This window comes from Alnus glutinosa, chromosome 8, assembly GCF_958979055.1.
Source record: "Alnus glutinosa chromosome 8, dhAlnGlut1.1, whole genome shotgun sequence".
NCBI classification, from domain to species: domain Eukaryota; kingdom Viridiplantae; phylum Streptophyta; class Magnoliopsida; order Fagales; family Betulaceae; genus Alnus; species Alnus glutinosa.
Genome location: NC_084893.1, coordinates 13,532,546 through 13,539,767, shown reverse-complemented (window position 1 = coordinate 13,539,767; position 7,222 = coordinate 13,532,546). Strand labels below are relative to the sequence as shown.

At 38.6% G+C, this 7,222-nt stretch overlaps 1 pseudogene; it reads right to left on the bottom strand.

Annotated features, from left to right (window-relative positions):
• Nucleotides 1-266: 266 nt before the first annotated feature.
• The window catches only part of LOC133876137 (probable LRR receptor-like serine/threonine-protein kinase At1g56130), a 49,230-nt pseudogene continuing 42,274 nt past the window's right edge, over nt 267-7,222 (bottom strand).

Sequence of the window (7,222 nt, the reverse complement as noted above, 5' to 3'; positions counted from 1 at the left end):
ATGTGTATGCAAGAATGAAGAGTTTAAATCCAGAAAACGATTTATCATTTTCCAAAATCGTAAATCGTTTTTCAAAAATTAAAAAGGCTTTTATGGTCAAACTGAAAATGATTTACGTTGACCATAATTTTTAGTTGCACTAAACACCAAAAAATACGGAAAATATTTTCCAAAATATATTTTACGTCCAAACAAACCGATTATATTCGCAAATAGTTCAAACCAATACCTTAAATTCCATTCATCCAAAAAGAAGAAGCCTTAAATTCCCTTTTAACAACGCTAAACACCATCTGAAATATATTGTAGGTGCTTCTTGAGTACATAGTTCCTTATATCACAACACAGTCTGAAAAGTCCACCTCTACTTCAAAACAAAACAAAGGTTCCAAATCTCGTGACACAATAACATACAAGATCAGGAATTGAAGTACATAAAACAAAATGTGTTCATGATGTTCTTTATTAAGGAAAAAAATTAAAAAAAAAAAAGCAGCAGCAAAGATCAATTCTCATCTCTATTTGAATCTTGAAGCATAGGTTTAGTTGCACCCACCGGCGAATGCTGGGCATCGACAAACATGCTTGTGCTTGCTGTAAAGTTGTATGGGGTATCATCAATTCCTTCAGTTTCAATATCACTCATAAAGCTTCTGTCATCAAATTTCCAATCAGGCAAGTATCCTGGTCTTGAAGTTACAGTGTTCACTTCAGCGTCTCCTGAAAGCATTGCTACAACGCGTGACATTGCCGGCCTTAGCATTGGTGAGGCTTGACTGTACAATAGAGCCACTCCAATCACTCGTTTTACTTCTTCCTCGCTGTATGTTGATAATTTTGAGTCCACCAGTTCAATATCACACTTGCTTTCATGTAGATTCCAAGCCTAACAAGCACAAAAATGACAACATCCATTGGTGAAGTATCAAATTCTTGTATTACTCCAAATTATATATGGCCACTTAAGGCACTTTGTTAAAGACAACTCTTGGAATGTAGTCGCCCTTTCCGTATAATATTTAGGATCATGTGTCTGTTAGAAGAGTTAATATTTCTGACTTTCATGACTCTAGAGTTGCTATAAAATGCACCAACTTTGTAAGATTTTCTAAACTATAAAAAGGAAGCACTGCAACCAAAATTTGCTGATACTAAAAAGGAAGGCACTGGGAGACTGGGATATGTCTCAACTTGAGCTTTAAAACCTCACGGAAGAAATGAACTGTTCCAGAGTATAAACAGCTCTACTTTTGCATAACATCTAGATAAACTAGTCAATATGCATCAACATGACAGATGAATTTTGGAGTGACATCAAGACTTAAAAACTGAGGAAGAAAAAAAGGAGATTGATATCATCGTCCCCTTTTATTTGCTCTAATTAATGATGCTTCATTTTTCTTTACTTCAAAAATAAACATAGGAGGTATATATAGTGAGTCTGCTGAGATTGTTGGTAGAGTCAGTATATATGTAAGTTTTAAAAGGATCGATGTTTATTGAGTCTAGAAATGAGAATCTATTGTGGATTACAAATAATATTCTTCTTACCCATTCAAGAAGATAGATCTTCTCTTCCTCTAAGCTTGAGTCAGAGTTAGGCCTGCCACTAACCATCTCTAGAGCCACAACACCAAAGGAAAACACGTCAGCCTTCTCTGTGAGATGTCCACGCATCGCATACTCCGGTGCAAGATAGCCACTAAGTCAATATCAATTAATGCCAAAGTTATTACTTAATATATCTGAAAACCAAAACAAACAAAAAATAAAAATATTACAAGGGATCTTACATTGTCCCTGCAACACGGGTGCTTATGTGGGTCTTTTTATCATCGTAAAGTTTGGCTAAACCAAAATCTGAAATTTTGGGGACGAAACTAGAGCTGAGCAGAATATTACTGGCCTTCACATCTCTATGTACGATTCGAACCATTGACTCCTCATGAAGATAAGCTAGACCTCTTGCTATGCCCATGCATATATCAAAACGCGTTGCCCAATCAAGAATCAAACTCCTTTCTCCTGTCTCATCATGCAAACCATACGTAATAAAACATCCAGTGTTCTACTTGTTAGAGAAATAGATATAAGTTCAATAAAATGTTATTCTCTTACCAAATAATGCTTGATCAAGACTCCTGTTTTCCAGATACTCATAAACAAGAAGTCGTTTCTCGCCCTCAATGCAGCATCCATACAATTTCACAAGGTTCCGGTGTTGTACGGCAGATATAGTAGCAATCTCTGCTACAAATTGGTTCTTTCCTTGTTGAGATGCCAAAGAAAGTTGCTTCACAGCAACTACTCTGCCATCATTAAGTGTTCCCTATATTACAGAACAATTTTTTTTTTGATAAGTAATGTTAATTCAATAATAAAGCGCAGAGGGACACAACTCTTATATATTGGGAGTATACAAGAGAACCTCTTATAGGAAAAGAATACAAAATAAAAATAAAAAATCTGCAAAAGTAAAAACACTCAAGCTATGATGAGCCGCTATCAAAATATATATCGTGTTAAGCAAACGTTTCCGTAGCTCCAACATCGATGTCTCTACATCTTCAAATTGCCAAAGACACAACATTAAACACAATGGAACTAACCGCCAAACTTCCTTAGTTGGACCACACCCAAACGAAGCGCCCCAGCTAATCAACAATTCCAGCACCCTTCACGGCATAACCCACTCTACCCCAAATAAAGAAAGAATGTAACTCCATAGATCGCTAGCAACTTCGCAATGAAGTAATAGATGTTCAATGGACTCCACACTCCTTTTACACATAGAGCACCACTCAATTGCAGATTGTCATGCGTCAAAGTTTTACCTAACGGTACTATCCATACAAAGAATGCCACCCTCACCGGAGCCTTTACACTCCAAATACTCTTCCAAGGAAATGAAGGGCCATCTTGTCTATTTAACACTTCATAAAATGACTGAACTTCAAATAGACCCCATTTGGAGAGGCTCTAAACTAACCTATCATCCTCTCTGTGTCGAACTAGAATAGAATAAAGCTGCGCGAAGAAAGAGAGGTAATCTCCACCTCCCAATCTTGGATTGGTCGCATAAAGATGACATTCCATTGAGTAACTCCATTTTGAACAACCCAATTATCTGCCACCCTCGCATCTTTATTCCTAGCAATACTAAACAATACTAGAAAACATAGCTTCAATGATCTATCCCCACTGTGACGTCCCACATTGCCTGGGTATGGGAATGGGTATATGCTTATATGTATATTCGCACCCTTCTTAACACAACGCGTTTTAAAGCCGTGATGGCCATGAACCTATCAAAACTCCGCAATTAAGCGTGCTTCTATGAGAGTAGTACCAGGATGGGTAACCTCCTAGGAAGTCTAGTTCAAGGAACTAAAAGCAGACAATATTGTGTCGTTGGGGGTGGGTCGTTACAAATGGTATCAGAGCCATTGCCCAACCAGAGTTAAGGGGAGCGTGCACAAGCCCATGAGGGTCGCCAGTGGAGACGTTGGGTCCCAAGAAGGGAGGTGATTGTGACGCCTCACATCGCCTGGGTATGGGAATAAGTATGTGCTTATATGTATATTCTCACCCTTCTTGACACAACATGTTTTAAAGCCGTGATGACCATTAACCTATCAGAATTCTGCAAGTGTGCTTTTGCAGGAGTAGTACCAAGATGGGTGACCTCCTGGGAAGTCTGGTTCGGGGGAGCCAAAAGCGGATAATATTGTGTCGATGAGGGTGGGTCATTACACCCACACCACATGTCATGCCATAAACTTACATGCGACCCTACCCATACCTCAAATCGAACAAAATTGTGAAACTTATCCCACCCCCTTCTAATATGTTTCCACACACCCACTCCAAAAGTACCCACCTCTTTAGAACACCAACCACCCCTTAGATTCTCAAATTTGACTTCAATCACCAATCTCCATAATGCCTCTCTCTCCTAACCATACCTCCACAACCATTTTCCCAGAAGAGCTCGATTAAACTGGATGAGGTTATAAACTCCCAACCCACCTGATTTTAATGGAGTACAGATGTTCTAATTCACTAAAAGGAATTTTGCCTCATCTCCAAGGCCACCCCATAAAAAATCCCTTTGAAGTTTTATCAAGTCGATTAGCCATGCCCACTAGATTAGGGAACAAAGACAAGTAATACGTAGGAAGGTTGGAAAGAGTATTTTTAAGAAGAGTCAGCCGACCATCCTTCGACAAATACATCCGCTTCCATCCAGCCAACCGCCGTTCCATTTTCTCAATAATTCCATTCCAAATAGAAGTGGCCTTATAAGAAGCACCCAATGGTAAACCCAAGTATGTCATAGGCAAAGAAGCGACCCGACATCAAAGGAGTTGAGCCAAACCTTCGACAGCCTCCACCTCACTGATAGGAACAATTTTTGATTTCCTAAGTTGATCCTCAACCTCAAAGCTGCCTCAAAGTATAAGAAGATACAACACAAATGTCGAATTTGTTATGCTTCCGCACCACAAAAAATCAGCGTGTCATCGACAAACAATAAATAATTCACAACTAAGGCATCATTATCCATAGACCCCACTGAAAACCCTGTCAAGTAACCCTGATCCATTGCTGCAATCATCATCCGGCTCAACGCCTCCATAACCACCACAAACAATAAAAGGTGAAAGTGGATCCCCTTGTCGCAACCCACGAGAGCTATTAAAAAAGCCAGACGGGGTTCCATTCACAAGAATAGAAAATCTCACCATAGAAATACAAAATTCTATCCAAGACCTCCATTTCTCCCCAAAACCACAACGCTGCAGCAAATAGAGCAAGAATTCCCAATTAACATGATCATATGCCTTTTCCATATCCAAGTTGCACAGCATCCCAGATTCCCCGGATCAAAGTGGACTATCCAAGCATTCATTAACAATAAGCACTGAATCCAAAATTTGTCGACCACCAATAAAAGCATTATGTGTGTTGGAGATAATCTTGCCCAATACTGACTTAAACTTGTTGTTTGATAAGTAAAAATTCAATAAAAAGCGCAGAGGGGCGCAACCTTAGTACACAGGAAGTATACAAAAGTGCCCATAATTAGAGGAAATAAACGAACAGGAAAGTAAAAAATCAGTGAATGACATACTACCCGGGCTATGCGCCGACACCCTCAAATATAACATATTAAGCACATTTCTACAAAGAACCCCAACCGGTGCCTCCATATCCTCAAAAAGCCTAGAATTTCTCTCACGCCACAAGCCCCACAAAACACATAAAGGAACCTGCTTCCAAATACAGTTAACAGGACCACGACCCAGCAAAGTGCCCCAACCAGTCAATAAATCCAAAACACTACGAGGCATAACCCACTCCACCTCAGACAAGCTATAAAAAGAACTCCAAACAATCCGAGCCACGTCACAATGAAGAAGAAGGTGATCAATGGATTCCCCATGCTTCTTACGCATAACACACCACTCTACCATCACAATACCACGCTTACGTAAATTGTCATGTGTTAAAATCTTTCCTAAAGCCGCTGTCCACACAAAAAACCCCACCCGCTTCGGAGCTTTAACACGCCAAATATCCTTCCAAGAAAAAGAAGCCGCCTCGTGACAAACTAAAGCTTTATAGAAAGTCTTCACTTCAAAATTCCTCCTCTTAGAAAGATTCTACACCACCCTATCAACCTCCCCATGCCGAATCCGAATAGAGTATAACTATTCAAAGGACATCATCTTCACCTCCCAATCTTGAGCATAGCGCGTAAAGAGAACATTCCATTGAGCCATGCCTCCTACCACAGACAAATTATCCACCACCCAAGCATCCGGAGAACGAGTAATAGAGTACAAAGCTGGATAGCATAGCTTGAGAGGCCTGTCCCCACACCATAAATCATGCCAAAAGCGAATATGAGACCCCTCACCGACCTCAAAACGTAAGTACTTGGATACATTATCCCATGTTGTGCAAATATCTACCTAAATAAATAGGCAAATACTTGTACGTTTTACTCGCAAGTGTACAAGATCAAAACAATAGTATAGCAGGCAAATACGAGATCATTCCCACGAGGATTGGTATAAATTGTATTTAAAGAGAAATTCTTAAAAGCGATATGTTGAATAAGATGAGATAAAAGATTGAATTAAAAATACTATGAAGAAAAGGTAGGGCTTCGATATCCACCGCTAATCATACTCAAATAAGATTCACAATATGCACAATACTACAATCATAACATGATGCTTAATGCTTACCAGCCACAAGGGAATGGTATCTTCTCCTAAAGCTATTGATTTCCCTAAACAACGAGTTAGGCATGGTATCTACTCTAACTCTTTTCTTCCTTGAAGGATTTAGCATGGTATCTACTAAGTTGTTCTTCAAGGAAGCATAAATCTATGGAAATCGGTAAACACACTCAGATTGGAATATGGTATCTATTCCAGTTGTCTTTATGTTGATTAATCCAAGAACCTGTGTCGGGGTTCTTTTGTTACTCTATTATGCCTAGGACTCGGTCATCCAAATTGACATAAATAACAAATCCATACCACATGCATATGATGGCCAAACATAAACATGCAAGGAATTCAAGAAACTAGAATTAATCAAGTTAAACATCAATATATAAATTGTAGCAAAGTAAATTGAAAAACTTAAAGAGACATGATTAGGGCTTCAATTGAGCCCTAACTAAAGTATTAGCTACAACTAATATAAAATAAAGTTATATACATACAGAAAATAAATAAATAAAGAAAATAAAAATTAAAAAGAACCTCCTTCTTGATGTAGCTTTTAATTCTTCCTCGAAGCTTGTATGTCTTTTCTTCAGAGGCTAGAGGCCTATTTATAGGGATTATAAGCTCTAGAAGCTCTAGAATTCCTATTACAATTCTAAGTAGGTCTTCTAGTCCAAATAGAGTAATTTCAAGTTTTTTCCTTTTCTGAAACTTCTATCCAAGTAGGAAAAGGATTCCAAAATTCGTACAGATTTGCGGTCTTTTATTGCGGGGCGATTTTGGCATGGAAAACATCCGAATGAGGAAAAACCTATTTCTGACATATTTGTTTCCTTTATTATTAGCTTTCCAACGCCACCAATTTTGTTGCAATCTGATACTTGAGCCGAAAGTTATGATTAAATTACTGAGACATGCTCATTCTTGATTCTTTCCAAAGATAACGAATTTTTGCCAACTTCTCTTTCCTTAAATTC